The sequence below is a fragment of the Danio aesculapii genome, chromosome 19 (assembly GCF_903798145.1).
Source record: "Danio aesculapii chromosome 19, fDanAes4.1, whole genome shotgun sequence".
NCBI lineage: Eukaryota > Metazoa > Chordata > Actinopteri > Cypriniformes > Danionidae > Danio > Danio aesculapii.
In genome coordinates this window covers 49,704,489-49,725,718 of record NC_079453.1, presented here as the reverse complement: position 1 = coordinate 49,725,718, position 21,230 = coordinate 49,704,489, and the positions used below count along the sequence as shown (strand labels likewise).

General features: G+C 34.4%; 1 protein-coding gene across 1 annotated transcript in view; it reads left to right on the top strand.

The window, feature by feature from the left end:
- The window catches only part of angpt1 (angiopoietin 1), a 217,445-nt gene that overhangs the window by 1,467 nt on the left and 194,748 nt on the right, over positions 1–21,230 (top strand). The window lies entirely within an intron of this gene.

Here is a 21,230-nt window from a genome sequence, read left to right as displayed (position 1 = left end):
CACAGATATTTGTGGTTTTGAGAGGAGCTGTTTGTGATGACGCTGTCTTTAGTTTTTGATTTTGGAGGTACATGGCAACCTGTTCAACTAACCTGATTGCTATTAAAGTGATTATTCGACTATTTAAAATATTGAGTAAACCTGATGCTTTTAGAGTGATTAATTGGCTTTATTTTTTAAAAAGTGAGCAAACCTGAGGTCTTTAATGCAATTACTTCACTAACTTTAAAAGCAACAGGTTTAGTCACTTTTTTAATCGACTAGTTGACTTTAAAAGGTACAGAATCACTCACTTTTTAAGCGATTAATTGACTTAAAAAATCTGTAAACTTAACATACCAATGGCATAGATCACCTTTGATATTGGTCACATCATGTAGAACTATACGCAGTTGAGTTCTGCTTAATTGTGGATGACTTCGTGGTTATTTGTGCTTCTGAAAGGAGCTGTTTGTGATAACACTTCATTTTGATGGACGATTTTTGATTTTGGAAGTATATGGCAACCTATTCTGATAACCTAATCCTGATCTGTACTGTATAAAGCAATTAGCTGACTTCACTTAAAAAAAAAAACATTGAGAAAACTTGATTCTGTTAAACCAATTAACTGACTTGACCATTAAAAAGAGTCCAAACCCAATGCTTTTAAAGTGAATAATTGATTTATTAATAATTACCTTTATTAGCAACAGGTTAACTCACTTTTTAAACAATTAGTTGACTTGACTGAGTAATTCTGTTGCCTTTAAAGTGGTTAGTTGACTTTAAAAAGTGAGTAAACTTCTTCAGTCTGACTTCACTGTCTAAAACCTGTTACTTTTAAAGCATGATTAGTTGACTTAATTTTAAACAATTGAATAAACCCTCCAAAAAAGTGTGTAAACCCATTGCTTAAGCGATTAGTTGACTTTACTTGAAAAAGTGAGTAAACCCGTTGCTTAAAAATGGATTAGTTGACTTTACTTAAAGTGAGAAAGCTTATTGCTTTTAAAACGATTAGTTGACTTTACTTTAAAAGCAACACCCATTGGTTTTAAAGTTGACTTTACTTTAAGAACTGTGCAAAAATAGCTAACTCAACTTAACAGTTCTAAGTTAAAAGAGGTTTGCTCACTTTTTAGTATAATGAGAGTGTCAGTCCAAATACCTCTAGTTACTTTAATAGTTTATAATTTAGGTAATAATTTATAGTCAGCAATATTTGAATTAAAGCATCAAAATAAAGTCAAACAGTCAGCAGAGAGTAAAAATGACAGTGCAGTGATTTTTGGACTAGAAAAAAACGCAGTGTAAGCTAACAGTTGGAATATCTGTAGTTACTGTACACAAAGTCAACAGAATGTGCCAAGGGAAGCGCTGAAATAAAGTTTTTACAGTGAGTAGAGCTGCAGAGAGCAAAGATAACATGATTGTAAAAGTCTGAAAAGCTTGGTGTGTGAAAACGACTGGGATGTGCACGTCAGGACGCTTTATGAGTCTGAAGCCGACAGGGATCAACGCTTCCCCTGACGCTGCTTTATTGTTGTCCACAACTGTTTAGACAACACTGAATCTTCTCAGATGTTTTTTTTCCTGCACTGCGTTCTTGGCTGACGTTCAGATGTCTGATTACGAGGACGCGGTTATGGTCACTGCGCTGTGAGTTTTGCAAGACAGAGTATACACTACAAAAAACAGCCATAAATATGAGAAATAAATACATGATTTATTCTGTATGAGAAGATACAGGCTAGAAACAAGTCAGATTATATGCGCCTAGTCTTTATTATTGTCATAAAATTAGTGTTATAACACTTTTTCCAAACGGTTAAGTATTAAAGTCTAATTATCTTAAAACTGTTCTCTTAAACTAGATGCTTTTCTTGTTTTGTGTGAAAAGGTCTTAAACCTTGAGTCATTAAACAGGAGAATTCATCTTCATTTAAGAAACATCATTACATATTACATACAAGATTACATATACATACATATTGTCCATGAAAAGGAATGAACTTGACAGTAGTTACAATGCAAAAATGTATTATTTGTTGTTGCTTCTCTAAATATACTGAAGCTTAATTCTACTAAATAAAACAGTGTATTTTGTGACTAAAGAACAAGTATATATGTTTGATTGAGCATTTTTGTAATGGGCAAACTTAAAACAAGCTAAAATACAGTTAATATAAAGACTTAAAACTACAACACTGGTCTAGAAATTATGTCTTGGCTACGTTTGCGGCTAAAATACCTAACTTTAAGCTTTACCAACCAAGTTAAAAAGATAAATAATCTTAAATCAGCCACAATAGCCTCACGCAGTCTGATCCTGAATAGTGTTTTACACTCAAAACAAGATCAATATTTGACTATAAATAAGATTGTCACTCTTGACAAGAAAAATATATTTAGCAGTGAATATTTTTTGTCGCTAAAGGACAAGTATTTAAGTTTGACTGAGGATTAATGGGCAAACTTAATACATAATAGTTATTAGGCAAGGCAAGGCAAGTTTATTTATACAGCACATTTCATACACAGTGGCAATTAAAAGTGCTTTACATAAACAGGAATAAAAGAAGCAAGTAAGATAAATAAAAAACAAATAATAAAATATTTTTAAAAAATTAAATAAAATAAATAAGCATAAAAACAGATAAAATGTGTTATAAAAGAATGAGAAAGAAAAGAAAGACATTAGTAGTTTGATCTCTCGGACGTAGCACAGTGCTCATTCAGCAAAGGCACAGCTAAACAGATGTGTGCTCAGTCTTGATTTGAATGTGCCTGATGTTGGAGCACATCTGATCATTTCTGGAAGCTGATTCCAGCAGCAGGGGGCGCTGTTAGTAGCTGAAAGCAGATTCACCCTGCTTTGACTGAACTCTTGGAGTTTCTAGTTTATATGATCCTAAAGATCTGAGTGATCTGTTGGGTTTGTATTCAGTGAGCATATCTGTAATGTATTGAGCTCCTAAGCCATTTAGTGATTTATAGAGCAGTAATAATACTTTAAAATCTATTCTGAATGTAACTGGGAGCCAGTGTAAAGACCTGAGGACAGGTGTGATGTGCTCTGATTTTCTTATTCTGGTCAGAATCCTGGCTGCAGTGTTCTGGATGAGCTGTAACTGTCTGACTGTCTTTTTGGGAAGGCCAGTGAGGAGTCTGTTACAGTAATCCACCCTGCTGCTGATAAAAGCATGAACAAGTTTCTCTAAGTCTTCACTGGAAACAAAGCATCTAATTCCGGCAGGGTTTTTGAGATGATAGTATGCTGATAGTATTAAGCTAAATTAAAAGCTTAAAAAATAAAACTAGTCTTAAATTTTGTCTCTGCACTGCAAAAACTGCCCTGTTTTTGCTAGAAAGCTTTTTTGAGGGGTAAAAATTTAGTTTTTGTAAAATTAAAATGAAATAAAGAAGCATTTTGCAGACGAGCAAAACATATTGTCCTGTTTTCAGAAATATTAAGTCAAAATTAAGTGAGTTTTCCTTAAAACAAGCTAAATAAAAAGGAAAAACTCACGGTTTTAAAGAAAAAAAACACTTAATTTGGATACTTAAGTCAAATGTTTTTACTTGTCTATAAAAGGCTTCTTAATGGAAGAATATTTAGATACTGGAACTAGAAACAAGACAAAAACTGCAAGAAAAGAAAAGCATTTTTGGCAGTGTGATTGTAATTAAGCTACATTTACAGTTAAAAGAAAAGAAAAATAATCTTAAAACAACTACAATATTCTCGTGCAATCTGATCCTGCATAGTACTGTATTCTTCAAATAAAACCAATATGGCTAGAAATAAGATTGTAACTCTTTCTTTGCAGAGTCGGAGCTTTATAATAACAGAGCTGTGGCATTAAAAGCATTACGTCGAGCACTTTAGCTGTCAGAAAGCTGATTTACATCAACACGAACGGCTCTGTTCAGGAGTGTCTTGCTCCAGCAGCGTCTGGCAGGGTTTTGCAGATGTTCAGGTGGGCTGCACACATCAGGATGATGGTTGTGGGCTTTTGCTGTCTATTTAATGACAGGAAGTCCGACAGACCCTCGGGAGCTCTTTAAAGGAGGATCTGTGCTTCTGCGCTTTTAAGAAAATCTGTAAATTAGCAGTTTTTTGTGTTTTATAATTCATGTTTTTATTTTTTCCTATTTATTTCTGCTTTTGAATTGTATTATGGGAGCTTGATCTATCTCCCAACAACTTTTAACTGTGAATAGTTCTTTTTAATAGTCTGCAGTGCTGTATTGTCTGGGTTGGTGTTGTATATTATGCTACAGAAACCTTGTAATAAACTGCAGCACATTTTCTGTTATTTTACAGACTTATTTCTCTAGATATTATCTCTTATACATTATATATACATTAAAAATCACTTTGTTAAACTGTAGAGTTGAATTTTCAACATAAAAAGTGGACAGAGCAGAGATCAACATCCCATAATGTAATTCACCACCACAAATAAACCCAAAACACACTAAATACAGAAACGGTTCATTAACAGATATTTTTTACAGTGTGTTACGGGATAACCTTTACTGTCCTGGCTGATAACAGCACTGCTCTGTGATGCTTTTCTAATGTTCATTGTGCATCACTACACTGTAAAAAAAATCCTGGTTGCCTTGAATTTTTAAGCTAAATCAAAATAATATGTTAAACTGACTTAAATCAGCTTGTGTAACATATTCAACTAAGTTAATCATGCTCTAACTTAATTTAACTCTAATCTAACTCTAACTTAATCTAACTTAAGTTACAATCACCTAAAAACATACACTGTGAGGATTAATTGATCCAGTTTTTACAGTGCACATGTATTGGATGATCAATCAGTACACTGGTAAAAATGCTTTTCTTGCTTAGAGTTTGTGTCTTGTTTCTAGTCCAAATATCTTACGATTCTTAATTTAAAAAGTATTTGCTAGACAACAATAAAACACTGTCTTGTTTTAATGAATAATGCGTTAAAATGAAATGTTTTCTGTAAAACAAGCAAAGTAATCTGCCTATGGAATAAGCAGAATAATCTTGTTTTTTTTCCTTTTGACATAAGATTACTTGGTAATACTTTATAATAACTACACACTATGAATCATTTATTAAGCATTAGCAAATAGTGAATTCATTATTTGTTAAGCATTAACTCTACATTAATAAGCGTTAGTAAGCGGTTTATAACTGCAGCTACAAATGCTGTATTCTTGACTTACAAACATACTTATAATGTGCTTAATACTTGTACTTTCATACTTTTTTAATGATTTATTTTTCATTACTAAATTAAGTATTGCATTATTTACAAACCAGTTGTATTTAAAAGTAGTTGAGGGTTTTTAGGATCATTCAGAATGAGTTAGTAAATGATTAATAAACTATTGAAATCAACATTTATATATCTTATTATTCAGGCATATGTTAAGGGTTACTATGTATGTTAATAAATGCTTTATTTACTCAACTTCATCCAGTTTTGTGACCTAATCTAAAGTGAGGACTGTTTATGCTTTATAAATCCCTTATAAATGACAAATAAAGGCTCAGTTAAATTCTAAACAGGAAAAATGACATTATTCATTCCTTTTCATTTAAAGATACACTAATAAAAATGAAAAATAAATCTTTGTAGTCTTATTTAAAATAAAATAACTGTAGAGTTTAAACATTGCATCTTATTATATTGTTAAATTAATATCTTGTTGTTGTTTTATCCAGTTTTTGTCATATTTTGACACTCCTGTTATTCAGCAATGTTTCAACTTTACAGTCATTTTATTTTTTAGAAAAGATTGCAAAGATTATTGTTCATTTGATTCTGAGCCTTTAATTGTCATTTATAAGGGATTTATAAAGCATGAATAGTCCTCACTTTAGATTAGGTCACAAAATTGCATGAAGTTGAGTTATTAAAGCATTTATTAACATATTAGTTAACTATTAGTATATGCCTGAATAATAAGATATGTAAATGTTGATTTCAATAGTTTATCAATCATTTACTAACTCATTCTGAATTATCCTAAAAACCCTCAACTACTTTTAAATACAAATGGTTTGTAAATAATGCAATACTTAATTTAGTAATGAAAAATAAATAATTAGCAAAGTATGAAAATACAAGTATTAAGCACATTATATAGGTGTTTATAAATCAAGAATACAGCATTTGTAGCTGCAGTTATAAACTGCTTACTAACGTTTATTAATGTAGAGTTAATGCTTAACAAATAATGAATTCACTAGATGCTAATGCTTAATAAATGATTCATAGTGTGTAGTTATTATAAAGTGTTACCGATTACTTTGCTTAAAATACTTATAACTTAAAGCTTTACCAACTAAGGTGAAAAAGAAAAGTAATGACCTTACACAAGCTGCTCCTGCACAATCCTGTATTCTTAAAATAAAACCAATAAGGTTTTTAGGGCTAGAAGTAAGATTGTAACTCTTGACTGAATTTGCAGTGTCCTTGTTTCTAGTACAAATATCTACAAATTCTAAAATGAAGAAGCATTTAATAGACGAGTTAAAAACACTGTCTTGTTTTAACGAATAATGTGTCAAAATGGAGTGTTTTCTGTAAAACTAGCAAAATAATCATTTTTTCCCCCTTTTGACATAAGATTATTATACCTAACTTAAAGCTTTACCAACTAAGGTAGAAAAGAAGAATAATAATCGTATCCAAGCTGATCCTGCACAGCACTGTATTCTGAAAATAAAAGATTATTTGGGCTAGAAATAAGATTGTAACTCTTGACTATAAGGAGTTTGCAGAGTCTTTGGCTGCATCTGAAATCAAATAATATAAATAATTATAAAGTATGCTAAAAACAGTATGTGAGCCGAGTAGTATGTCTGAATTCGTAGAATTTGAAAAACAATATGCAAGAAGTACCCGGATGACTTACTACTACTGAGATTCTGAAGTGTGCATCCGATGCATGCCACGCTATCCCATGATGCCCCACAGGAGCATTCATGAATGGGAGTGAAGCAGCGCAACTGACGCGGGTAGGTCACATGATCATGACAAAATGGCATACTGTATAGAACATACTAGTGCATTTAAATTCAAATGCAGTACTTACTGACTTGTAGGCGATTTCAGACGCAGCCCATGTTTCCAGTCCAAATATCTAAAAATGATTCATTCAGGAAGCATTTTCTAGACAAGGAAAAAATACTGTCTTGTTTTCAGAAATAATGCTTCAAAGTGAAGGGTTTTTCTTTAAAACAAGCTAAATAATCTGCCAATGGTTTAACAAGTAACATAAGCTTCTTTTCTCTTTGAAATAAGATTATTCTGCTTACTCCATTGTCCGATTATTGCTTGTTTTAAGGGAAAACTCACTTAATTGTGATGCATTATTTCTGAAAACAAGACACTATTGTTTCTTGTCTTGAAAATGCTCATTAATTGAAGAATTTTTAGATATTTGGACTAAAAACAAGACAACTTTAAGTAAGAACATCAGTTTTTGCAGTGTAAATGTTTGTGCATGGTACTAACCTGGTCTGGTTTCTTACTGTAACTTGTTTTATGCATGGTTGTTTCTTGTTGAGTTGATATAATGATGACTCAGTGTTATGCAATAATAAAACGGGTTGCCCTTTCCTTTAAAAGAAAAAGCATATAATAATCAAGCATGATGTTTTTCAAGTCATGAACAGCACACTTAATGATCAAAAAGCTTTTCTTCTTCCAGAGCGATTAAATCCCACATGCTTTTCTCCGCCTTTTTCCATTCTCCTCTTCATTCTCCGTCCAGCTCAATTACACTGACGGATGTAAAGCAGCTACAGATTAGTATTTGCAGACGCTTGTGTGATCTGCTTGGCTCTGTTTTAGACCCAGTCGGCTGAAATAATATTATGGTGCAATGGTTAAAAAACAAGCAAGAAAAATAAAAGCCTTTTTTTTTTAAACCAGGACATGCACGCTGTCAAAAGACGTACTATAGTTCAGGATGTCGGAGTTCATGAAACGCAGTCTGGCAGCGCATGCTGTCTGAATTCTGCACCGCTGAGTAACTGGCTTATCATCAAATACAGACAGAGGAGTGTGTGTGCACATCTGAAAACACTAGTAATGCCACTCTTCCTCCTTAGAAACACTTCAGCTTCGATTAGACACCGTTAATAAATCAGGACTGGGAAAATCTGGCTTGTTAAAAAACGTGTTTCAAGCTGTAATTGAATCATTAAACTTTAAACCTGTTCTAATGTAAACATCATTGAAAAGTTGCATGAAATAATTAAAGGTGCTTTAGATTGCATTGATACAATATATTAAATCGTTCTCTGATATCTACATAGTAGTTATGTGGCTTAGGTAAGCCCTCAAATTCTCCAGAAACTCCATTTAGAGTCCTAGGAGTTAGCCCCATAGGATATGGTTGATTTTGACCATATTTGGAAGGCACATTAATATTAATGAGTTTACTGTTTAGATGCTCAAGCTGCACATGTTAGTGTCTGACACTCACTCAGTGACTATAGCTGTTGTTTTACCATAGCAGTTATAGAATCGCCATTACAGAACAGTCGCTGTAGTTGTTGTGTTACCATAGCAACTATAAAATCTTACATTACACAAGCTCGTTCTGTCAGTGGATGACAATGTGGTGAGTAGAAATGAAAACGTATTGGATAATCAAATTGTTAATATTGGTCGTAAACAATTGAGTGAAGCGCAAAAATCCGACCCGTCGTTATCTAATTGTGTTGACTCTGCTGTCAAAACTGAATCCGAACTAGATGGCGTTAGAATTGGGTACTTTTGGGATGGTGAAATTCTGATGCGTAAGTGGACATCAGCGTCTGTGGTTGAGCCAGACACACCGCCCACCTATCAAATTGTGTTGCCAGCCTGTTATCGTTCAGCAGTGTTGAAATTAGCCCATGACCACGTCATGGCAGGACACTTTGGTGTTAATAAAACTTTTAGTCGCATCACAAAGTATTTCTTTTGGCCTAGTCTGAGATCGAGTGGTTGTAATTATTGTCGATCATGTCATGCGTGTCAGGTCGCCGGGAAGCCTAATCAAGTCTTGCGGCCGGCTCCCTTGCACCCTATACCGGTGATGGGTGAGCCCTTTGAGCGATTAATTTTGGATTGTGTTGGTCCCCTTCCAAAATCTAAGCAGGGTTTTCAGTACATTTTAACACTGATGTGCGCGGCCACTAGATTTCCTGAAGCCGTACCTTTACGCAACATTAAAACTCAATCAATTGTAAAGGAGCTGATTAAATTCTGTTCGCTCTTTGGTCTGCCTCGCGTAATCCAAACCGATCGTGGAACGAATTTTATGTCTACTCAGTTTAAGCGAGCGCTCGAGGCAATTTCAGTGTCACATCAAGTCTCCAGCGCATATCATCCACAGTCACAGGGAGCGTTAGAGCGCTTCCACCAAACACTTAAAACAATGCTGCGTACTCACTGTGTCGATGCAGACGAAGACTGGGCAGAGAGCCTCCCGTTTTTAATGTTTGCTGTGAGGGAAACCGTGCAGGACTCGCTCGGATATAGTCCGGCAGAGCTTGTTTATGGCCACGTAATCCGCGGCCCCTTAAAGCTTATGAAGGAGCAGTTACTAGCAAGTGAATCTTCTTCTATACCAGTAACTGAGTATGTGGACTCGTTACGCAAACGTTTGTCACGCTCATGTGATCTTGCCAAAATTCATTTAACGAATTCTCAAGCGAATATGAAGGAGCGTTATGATAAACAGAGTGTTGCTCGCTCATTTGAGCCAGGTGATTTAGTGCCAGGCTCTGCTCTCCAGACTAAATTTAAGGGGCCCTTATGTTATGAAAAGAAAAATCAATGACACCAACTACGAGATAACCCCAGATCGACGCAAGAAACATAAAATGTGTCATATCAACATGCTGAAACTCTATCACTCAAGAAATGCCGGTGAAACGATGTGTAAATCTGCAGTGGCAGTGGCAGTGCCAGCTGTATCAAAGGACAGTGATATGGAAGTGGAAACTTGTGACGCAATGTGTGTGGGGAGTTTACAAAACTCTGTCATTTTAACGGACTTGAATGCCCGTCTGTCTTACCTATGTGATGGTCAAAGAGACAGTGTGATGTGCCTAATACAGAGTTTTCCAGAGATCTTTACCGATGTTCCATCCCGCACGAACGTTTTGCATCACGATATTGACGTAGGCAGCGCATCTCCGATCAAACAACACCCATATAGAGTCAATCCTTTTAAGCGCAAGATTATGAAAACAGAAGTGGAATATATGCTCACTCATGGTTTGGCGGAGCCATCGCAGAGTGCATGGAGCTCCCCCTGCCTTTTAGTTCCGAAATCTGATGCGTCTTTCCGTTTTTGCACTGATTTTAGAAAAGTAAATGCAGTTACCAAACCTGACTGTTTTCCTCTGCCGAGAATGGATGACTGTATCGACAAAGTTGGACCTGCTAAGTTTGTCACAAAGCTTGACTTGCTTAAAGGTTACTGGCAAATATCTCTAACTCCACGCGCTGCTGAAATTTCTGCCTTTGTCACCCCAGACTTCTTTGGTCAATATTCTGTGATGGCGTTCGGGATGAGGAACGCCCCTTCCACATTCCAAAGACTTATGAACCTTGTCTTACGAGACATTAAAAACTGTGACGCATATCTGGATGATATCGTGGTGTACTCTTCTACGTGGGAGGAGCATGTTGAAACCTTACGTGAGGTGTTTTCAAGATTGAAAGCTGCATCGTTGACCGTAAATCTCGCTAAATGCGAATTTGCTAAAGCTTATATTACCTATCTGGGTAAACGTGTGGGACAGGGTCAAGTGTTCCCTGTCAGTGCCAAAGTGGATGCAATAATGGATTTCGCTAAGCCTTCTAACAAACGAGAGCTACGCCGTTTTCTCGGCATAGCTGGCTACTATAGAGAGTTTTGCCGCAACTTTGCCAGCCTGGTTGCTTCCCTGACTGATCTTCTTCGGCCCTCCAACGTATTCCGCTAAAATCAGATCAATCACTAGTCGTTGTGCTACTGTTACTATAGAATTACCACAACTGATCAATCACTATAGTTGTTGTTGTTACCATAGCAACTACAGAATTGCCAAAGCAGATCAATCACTAAAGCTGTTGTTGTTACCATAGCAGCTATAGAATTGAAACAACAGATCCATCACTATAGCTGTTACCGTAGCAAATATAGAATTGCCACATCAGATCAGTTACTATAGTTGTTGTTACCATACCAACTATTGAATCACCACAACAGATCAATCACTAGTCATTGTGTTACCATAATAACTAGAGAATTACCACAACAGATCAATCACTAGTCATTGTGTTACCATAATAACTAGAGAATTACCACAACAGATCAATCACTAGTCATTGTGTTACCATAATAACTAGAGAATTACCACAACAGATCAATCACTATAGTTGTTGTTACCGTAGCAACAATAGAATTTAAACAACAGATCAATCACTATAGTTGTTGTGTTACCCTAGCAACAATAGAATTGAAACAAGATATCAATCCCTAAAGTTGTTGTTACCATAGCAACTATAGAATCACCACAACAGATCTACCACTTTAGTTGTGGTTACTATAGAATCACCATTACAGATCAAACACTATACTTGTTGTGTTACCATAGCAATTATAGGGTAACCACAACAGATCAATCACTACAGTTGTTGTGTTACCATAGCAACCATAGAATCACCACACCAGATCAATTACAATAGTTGTTGTGTTAACATAGCAACAATAAAATCACAACAATAGATCAACGACTATAGTTGTTGTTACCATAGCAGCTACAGAATCACCACAACAGATCAAACACTATAGATGTTGTGTTACCATAACAACTATAAAATCATCACAACAGATCAAACACCATAGATGTTGTGTTACCATAGCAACAATAGAATCACCACAACAGATCAAACAATATAGTTGTTGTGTTACCATAGAAACAATAAAATCACCACAACAGATGAATTTAATTCTTTACTATAGTGTGGTTCAACAGCCCATCAGTGTTTGGTATGAAGGACTCCAGTATTTGTTGTCATGCGGTGAGCTTGTTTTAGCAGAATGAGCAGTAATTCAGGCTAATTGTGCAGGAACATGAGGATGCAGTTACCATATTTGACAGGCCAGAAGATGAAGTGTGGTGTGCTGGTGTTCATCCGTCTTCATCAAGCGAGTCTCGGCCTGATGAAAGACTGCAGATTGAGCTGGAGGTGCGCAGGGGTCTGTGTGGGGTCCGCTTTCGCTCGCTCTGGAATTCTGGAAAGAGTGAATCCCGATAACATTCTTGTCCAGTCAAAGGTGGCTTCTGTTTGTCCAGGGATTATCCAGGAACAGGCACGGCTGGTGTGGATGTGCTGTGATCTTTTATCGTTTGTTTCAGGAAACGGAGAGCTAATCTCTGACGCTTAAACTATCAGCTGTTTTATGAAGAGATGCTTTTATGAGAGAAAGGTGGAATCCAGGGGGGTTAGATATCTAATCGCAGTTTTAAGTGATTGTTCATCATTTGCACAATTACATGTTGTTTCAATCCCATATTACTTTCTTACAGCCGTGGAACATAATGTCCTGGCATTTCTTTTCTTATATTAGCTGGGCTCTATTTTTTAAAGAAAGAGATACTTTGATTTGGCACTGGTGCATTACATTGGCCAGAGGAGACAGTAAGGAGATTTCTAATGTTACCAACAGGGTTTATTCAATATATTAGAACATTTCAAAGCATCCTGAAAAAAACAAACATGTTTCCAAAGCATTGTTTCTAACATTTTGTGTAGTAACAATGTTGAAAACTCCATGATATTTTAAATAAAATACAAAATTGAACATTTGCAATTAAATAAATAATTAGTATGATATATACCAATGTTTTTACATTATTTTATGACTCAAAAAAACAGGACATTTCCTTTTGGTGTTGGAATCCGATACATTTTTAAAGGGATTTTTCTGTACATTACTTCAACTGTGAAATAACATACACTGAAAAAAGTGTTGCATGCAAAACTGTTGAATTTAAACAAACAAATTAAATTTCAAATGTTCAACTTTATTTGTTTGTTTAAATTCAGCCCAAATAAAATGTTTACAACCACTTAACATAAAAAAAATGAGTAAATCCAAGGATTTATCTTTGAATACTTTTTTCAGTGTAGTTATTCAGATCCACACGCATTCAAATATATACTACATATATTTGGAGACAAATGATTAACCCTCCTGACCCAGCTGAGGCTTGAACCAGCCACCTTCTTTCTGTAAGGTGATCGTGCTACTGACTTCTATTTACTAATTACTAATAACTAATTATTTTGCATGCATATATTTGAGAACATTTTTATTTATATTTAGATATATTATAATATAAATATAATATAAATATATGATTTAAATCATTTAAATATTTAAATGTCTATGCAAAAGAACGTTTTGTATTATTTTGATTTCATTTATGTGTTTGTTTTACAAATATAAATATATATAATTTGTCTGTATTATATTTATTTTTTATTTTATTATTCTTTATTTTATTTTATTGACTTCAACTGTGTGTGTATATATATAATTATATTATTTTTTTATTATATTATATAATTATTATATTAAAATATATTATTATTATTATTATCATTATTTTATTTTTTTTATGAACTTGTTTTACTGAAGGACAATTTAGATGGTTTCTTATCGGGAAATATTTGAAGGAATATTCTTAAAAATATAGTGAGTAAATGGCATCTGATGTTTGTGTGTGTGAACTACTGTACGTCCCTCAACATAATGGTTACATAAGTGTTCTGCCAGAGAGCTCAGACTGACTGTGTTTAAAGCTGCAGGACTGTATATCTCTAATGGTGTCACGTGTGTGGTGACTTAATGTCTTGGCCACAGATAAAAAAGCCATAGATCTTCACACTCCTCGTTCAAAGAAAACGTTTTTCAAGCTCGTGTTTCTGGATAAGCAGCACTTTAGATTTAAAAGCTGACGCTGTGGCCCTGTGAAACCCATTGTTGAGTTGTGGTGTTGGTGTGTGCAGTGAAACGCGGAGGTTAATCCACAGGGTTTCTTTCACTCGGCCACACAGCATGTCTGAAGAGCCGAGCAGGACCGGCTATTTTAGGGGTGACTTCCTCTGTATCAGAGTTTGTTTTGCTGATGGTAGGAGCCAAAAGAAATAAGCTGGATGAATATTCACTTGACGGACTGAAAAGCTCTTCCTTCCTGTTTTACAGCTCGTACACATTTATATGAGCACCACAGGGAGAAGTTAAAGAGTCACTTTTAATATCACATTGAGATCATGAGGAGAATGAAAACTATATATGCAGCAATTTTTTAAGCGGATAAAGCGGGAAAATTATCATATAATATGAATATAATATTCACATTGATATTTCATGATACCTTTTAAAACCTCACAAATGCATTTGGTTTGTTTTGATCTGGAAGTGTACACCCTCATATTTTTAATATTTATAAGGGACTGATATTAATTTGTAATGTTTTAAAACCCTTAAAATACAATAATAATAATAATAATAATAATAATAATAATAATAATAATATTGTTATTATTATTATACATTTTTATTATTAATAATATTGTTGTTGTTGTTATTACTATTGTTATGATTATTATTATTATTATTATCATTATTATTATTATTAATGTGATTATTGTTAATATTATTATTATTATTATTATTATTATTATTATTATTATTATTATTATTATTATTATTATTATTATTGTTATTATTGTTATTATTATTATTAATATTATTGTTGTTGTTGTTGTCATTATTATTATTATTATTATTGTTGTTATTATTATTGTTATTATTATTATTATTATTATTATTATTATTATTATTATTATTATTAGTGTTCTTGTTGTTGTTGTTGTTATTATTATTATTATTATTATTATTATTATTATTAGTGTTGTTGTTGTTGTTGTTGTCATTATTATGATTATTAATATTATTGTCATTGTTATTATTATTATTATCAATATTAATATTATTATTATCATTATTATTGTTATTATTATTGTTACTGTTGTTGTCATTATTATTATTATTATTATTATTATTATTACTATTATTGTTGTTGTCCTTATTATTATTGTTATTATTATTATTATTAATATTGCTATATTTAGATTTTTTTAACGAATATTTTGAGAAAAATAACACCAAATCATATACAGTTTGAAGACAAAATATATATATTTTTAAGTAAGTGCTGTTCCCAAGTAGAGAGATTTTGTTTAGCACATTTTTAATTGTTTTAATGCCTAATTTCTTTAGTGGGCATCACGGTGGCGCAGTGGGTAGCACGATCGCCTCACAGCAAGAAAGTCGCTGGTTTGAGCCTCGGCTGGGTCAGTTGGCATTTTTCTGTGTGGAGTTTCCTCTGGGTGCTCCGGTTACCCCCACATGTCCAAAGACATGCGGTATAGGTGAATTGGGTAAGCTAAATTGCCCAAAGTGTATGTGTGTGAATGAGTGTGTATGGGTGTTTCCCAGTGATGGGTTGCAGCTGGAAGGGCATCCGCTGCATAAAACAGATAGTGGATAAGTTGGCAGTTCATTCCACTGTGGCGACCCCAGATTAATAAAGGGACTAAGCCAAAAAGAAAAATAATTAATGTATTTCTTTAGTTTTTTCCATATTATTTGACTAGTTATTTTGTAATATTGATCTTGGTTTTTGCATTTTTTTATGTAAACCTATTGACAGATTGACATATTGCAGAACTGATCGCTTTTTAAAATCGGAATGTTATCCAAGTAATATGTATAAAAATTTGATAATGTATTATAAATTCGTGTACATTTAAATTTCAAAAGTTTCTTTTTTTAATAATAAAAAAGGATTGCATGATCAAATACGACACATTTTTCATTTCATTTCATTTAATTTTCCTTCAGTTTAGTCCCTTTATTTATCAGGGGTCAACAGAGCGGAATGAACCACCAACTATTCCAGCATTTGTTTTACACAGCGTATGCTCTTCCAGCTGCAACCAAGTAATGGAAAACACCCATTCACACAACCACACAGGAAGAACATACAAACTGCAAACAGAAACGCCAACTGACCCAGTTGGGACTCGAACCAGCGACCTTGCTGTGAGGCCACAGTGATAACTACTGAGCTACCGTGCCACCCCCAAATAAAATAGTTTACATTTATAAATATTTATTGTTAAAAAACAACAACAGTTCTTCAGGTCTAAATTGATGAAAAAACAAAAATCAATGCAATTTTCTCCAAACTCTATTTAATCCGGGTCTTCAGGTGAAGTTTGGTTTGTCTGTGTGATAAAGGGCAGAGAAAACCCACTGAAATCTTACCCCAAAACCCAAATGAACCAGCAATTCTCCTCATCCACATTCATTCATTTTCTTTTCACTTAGTCCCTTTATTAATCTGGGGTCGCCACAGCGGAATGAACCGCCAACTTATCCAGCGTATGTTTTACACAGCAGATGCCCTTCCAGCTGCAACCCATCACTGGGAAACATCCATGCACACACATTGACACACATACACTGAGGACAATTTAGCCTTCCCAATTCACCTGTACCGCATATCTTTGGACTTATGGAGGAAACCAGAGCATCCGGAGGAAACCCATGCCAACATGCAAACTCCACACAGAAAGGCCAACTGACCCAGCCGAGGTTTGAACCAGTGACCTTCTTGCTGTGAGGTGATTGTGCTACCCACTGCGCCACCGTGCTGCCATTCTAATCTTCCTAATTTAGTAAACAGAGCCAGCTTTCTCTCGTCTAGTTGTAGGAGCTTAATGAATTCATGAGGTCAGATTTCCATCGGTGACTTTAATAAATCATCCTGTGGTGCTTGCTTTGTGCTCGCTGTAGGATTAATGTGTATTTAATTGGCATTTTATTTACGTTGGGTGTTTTGGGCTTTTGGTTTTCTGTGTTTTTGCAACCGAAAAAGAAAGAGAAAAAAATCCAAAGGTTAAAAGTCAACGTGTCCTGCATTAAATGGAAATGTTTTCTTATATCTTTTGGCATTTGTTTCACCCTGGAGTATTTTCTTTTGGGAAACTGTGTTACTGCTGGCATTCAAAACATCCCTTAAATTATGTATCGAAATATTTTTGCTAAAATTAATCTGGAGAAGATTGCATAGCTTGCCTTTTTGTTGCCTGACTTACATATACAGTTGAAGTCAGAATTATTAGCCCCCTGAATTATTCGCCCCCGTTCATTTTTTTCCCCAATTTCTGTTTAACGGAGAGAAGATTTTTTCAACATAATAGTTTTAATAATTCATCTCTAATAACTGATTTATTTTCTCTTTGTCATGATGACAGTAAATAATATTTACTGTCATTACTATTATTAAAGCTCTTTCTGATTCTGATATTTGACTAGATATTGTTCAAGACACTTCTATACAGCTTAAAGTGACATTTAAAGGCTTAACTAGGTTCATTTGGGTAATTCAGCCTGATCTCACGTCAGTTTAGTGGGTAATTCGTATGAGTTCATTCGTACGAAATTGTACCATTTTAAAAAGGAGGCGTGGCACCTAACCCCACCCCTAAAACCAACCGTCATTGGGGGATGAGCAAATCGTACTAAATTGTACGAATTCATACGAATTAGCCTCTAAATCAAAGTTACGAGTTGCCGTGAGATTGTGTTGGGTAATTAGGGGGGTTAGGGTAATCAGGCAAGTTATTGAATAATGATGGTTTGTTCTGTAGACTACTGAAAAAAATATTGCTTAAAGGGGCTAATAATTTTGAGTTTAAAATTCTTTTTAAAAAAATTAAAAACTGCTTTTATTCTTGCCGAAATAAAACAAAGAAGACTTTCTGCAGACGTAAAAAAACAAACATCATTTTGGGAAATATGGGAAAAAGGGGGCTAATAATTCTGACTTCAACTGTATATTTTTTTGAAATTGAATATAATTAATACATTTTGTGTCATTGATTTCAGAGATTGTCATAATTTTTTCCGTATTTCCTCTGCTCTCAGTATTTGAATTTTGAGTTTTCATCTGTTTTGAGCTATATTTTACAGTAGCAGCTTGTAAAAGTGAATAACTGAGACGATGAGAGCTTTCATTGTGGTAAATGCTGTATATACATATATTAAATGCAAGAAAAGTGTCTGCTTTACTGGTTACAAATAACCTTTGAGAAACTAAAATGTCAAAATCATCATTCAACATATACTAAATTAAATGCAAACTGCATGGTCAGAGAAACATACCTTTAAACCATGTTCAAACTACACATGATGTGCTGCAATAAAATCTTTTCATGTTAAAATGAGTTTTTGTCCGAACCATCTGCAATATCGACATGCACAATTTCTATTTTAGAAACAGTTTCTATTTCTGCAAAACAACAGCATAAACTAACATGACATTTATCACCTCATGTACATATTACAGGTTGTTGCTCAAGAGGTCAACGGGATCTGTTATTGGGAATTATTGATATTATTTAATAAATTAGCTGTTATATTGTGTTTTATTAACATCTACCTCTACCCCAACCCTAAACCTACCCCTCGCTATAACATAAAAATAGTAATTATTGTTGTACAGTGTCACAAAAATCATGCTATATTGATGTGCGTATCAACAGCTGTATCCCTTCATGTTTCAATTCTATAGTTGCTATGGTAACACAACAGCTATAGTGATTGATCTGGTGTGGCGATTCTATAGTTGCAATGATAACCCTACAACTATAGTAATTGATCTGATGTGGCGATTTTATAGTTGCTATGGTACCACATCAACTATAGTAAGTGATCTGTTATGGCGATTATATAGTAGCTAGGGTAACACAACAACTATAGTAATTGATCTGATGTTGCTGTGGTAACACAACAACTGTAGTAACTGATCTTATGTTGCTGTGGTAACACAACAACTGTAGTAACTGATCTTATGTTGCTGTGGTAACACAACAACTGTAGTAACTGATCTTTTGTGGCGATTCTATAGTTGCCATGGGAACACAACAACTATAATAGTTGATCTGTTGTGGCTATTCTGCAGTTGCTATGGTAACACAACAACTACAGTAATTGATCTTTTGTGGTGATCCTATAGTTTCTATGGTAACACAACAACTATAGCAATTGATCTGCTGTGGCGATTCTACAGTTGCTATATTAACACAATAACTATAGTGACTGATCTGCTGTGGCGATTCTATAGTTGCTATGGTAACAACAACTAAAGTAATTGATCTGTTGTGACGATTCTATAGTTGATAGGGTAACACAACAACTTTACTGATTGATCTGTTGTGGTGATTCTGTAGTTGCTATGGTTACAACAACTATAATAATTGATCTTTTGTGGCGATTCTGTAGTTGCTATGGTAAAACCGCAACTATAGTAATTCATCTTTTGTGGTGATTCTATACTTGCTATGGTAACACAATTGCTATAGTGATTGATCTGTTGTGGCAATTCTATAGTTGAAATGGTAACACAACAACTATAGTAAGTGATCTGTTGTGGCGATTCTATAGTTGCCAGGGTAACACTACAACTATAGTAATTGATCTGTTGTGGCGATTCTATAGTTGCTATGGTAACACAACTGCTATAGTAATTGATCTTTTGTGGTGACTACAGTTGTTATGGTAACACAAATGCTATAGTAATTGATCTGTTGTGGCAATTCTATAGTTGCTAGGGTAACACCACAACTATAGTAATTGATCTTTTGTGGCGATTCTGTAGTGGCTATGGTAACACCGCAACTATAGTAATTCATCTTTTGTGGTGATTCTATAGTTGCTATGGTAACACAATTGCTATAGTGATTGATCTGTTGTGGCAATTCTATAGTTGCTATGGTAACACAACTATAGTAAGTGATCTGTTGTGGCGATTCTATAGTTGCTAGGGTAACACTACAACTATAGTAATTGATCTGTTGTGGCGATTCTATAGTTGCTATGGTAACACAACTGCTATAGTAATTGATCTTTTGTGGTGACTCTGTAGTTGCTATGGTAACACAAATGCTATAGTAATTGATCTGTTGTGGCGATTCTGCAGTTGCCATGGTCACAAAACAACTATAGTAATGGATCTGTTGTGGCAATTCTATAGTTGCTAGGGTAACACCACAACTATAGTAATTGATCTTTTGTGGCGATTCTGTAGTTGCTATGGTAACACCACAATTATAGTAATTGATCTTTTGTGGTGATTCTGTAGTTGCTATGGTAACACAATTGCTATAATGATTGATCTGTTGTGGCGATTCTATAGTTGATATGGTAACACAACAACTATAGTAAGTGAACTTTTGTGGTGATTCTATAGTTGCTAGGGTAACATTACAACTATGGTAATTGATCTGTTGTGGCGATTCTATAGTTGCTATGGTAACACAATTGCTATAGTAATTGATCTTTTGTGGTGACTCTACAGTTGCTATGGTAACACAACTGCTATAGTAATTGATCTTTTGTGGTGACTCTACAGTTGCTATGGTAACACAAATGCTATAGTAATTGATCTGTTGTGGTGATTCTACAGTTGCTGTGGTAACATAACTGCTATAGTAATTGATCTGTTGTGGCGATTCTATAGTTGCTATGGTAACACAAATGCTATAGTAATTGATCCGTTGTGGCGATTCTATAATTGCTATGGTAACACAAAAACTATAGTGATTGATCTGATGTGGCGATTCTATGGTTGCTAGGGTAACACAAATTCTGTAGTAATTGATCCGTTGTGGTGATTCTATAATTGCTATGGTAACAACAACTATAGTGTTTGATCTGTTGTGGCGATTCTATAGTTGCTTTGGTAAAACAACTGCTATAGTAATTGATCTGTTGTGGCGATTTTATAGTTGCTATGGTAACACAACTGCTATAGTAATTGATCTGTTGTGGCGATTGTAGTTGTATGGCAACACAACAACTATAGTAATTGATCTGATGTGACGATTCTATAGTTGCTACGGTAACACAACAGCTAAAGTAATTGGTGTGGCGATCCCATATTTGCTATGCAAACACAACAGCTATAGTGACTGATCTGTGCAGACAGACAAATTGCTTGTCACTGGAATCTTGTTGTGTCGTGTGCAGTCAGTATATGGTGTTATTCTAAGTAAATGTCCATATTTTCATTTTCTCTTCTGTTCACATCACTACAACCAGACTCTTGTGGTGTTAAT